This window comes from Crinia signifera, chromosome 11, assembly GCF_055691185.1.
Source record: "Crinia signifera chromosome 11, ASM5569118v1, whole genome shotgun sequence".
NCBI classification, from domain to species: Eukaryota; Metazoa; Chordata; class Amphibia; order Anura; family Myobatrachidae; genus Crinia; species Crinia signifera.
Genome location: NC_139227.1, coordinates 99,911,955 through 99,912,742, shown reverse-complemented (window position 1 = coordinate 99,912,742; position 788 = coordinate 99,911,955).

The following is a 788-nucleotide window of genomic DNA, read 5'->3' as shown; positions in this document are numbered from 1 at the left end:
GGACAGCAATTGCCGCCAAGTGGGCTTTGGACATTCCCCAGGTGGACTCCCACATAGTCATAGCAAAGAAACTGGAGCAAACATTAAAAACACTACACTCAGCCATGCTCCAGGAGGTGCATTTTTAAGACCCTACACAGGGCATACAGCTCACAGTCGCAATAAAAGTACTTTGTAGCGGGCGATTTAGGTCTGTGTTTAAAGTGCAAAAGCACACACTCAGCATTTTATCATAATATGTGGGACTGTGGGAGGATACAAAATTTTGGGACAAGGTGATGAGTATGATTAATGAGGTATGCCATTTAAGATTGCAGAAAGACCCACTGGCCATGCTGCTGGTGAACTTCACAAATTGGAATATGGAGGGGAGAAAAACAGTGTTGACCCCTTTCCTAACTGTCGTCGTCACGGTCGCCAAAAAGATTATATGGAGATGCTGGACATCGTCAACTCCGCCATTCTTGGCGGCTGTGAGGACGATATTAATGCAGCTCCTATACATGGACCGGAAACCTGCGCTTATAGATATAGAAAGGGAGGAGTGAAATTTTATAAAAAATGGGGTACCTACATCGATTATGTGGATGAAACTGTGCGCACGCAGATCTACAGAGTGTTTGAGGGTACAACATGGTATCATTAACAGTATAGAGTGTCCCACTGAGCTGACAGATCTTTGTTGGGAGGGGGGGAGGGAGGTTGGGATAGAATAGGTTTGGACAAATCATTCAGGTCCACGCAGTTTATCAAATTCAATAAGAAAGGGAGTAACATTTAGGAAACAT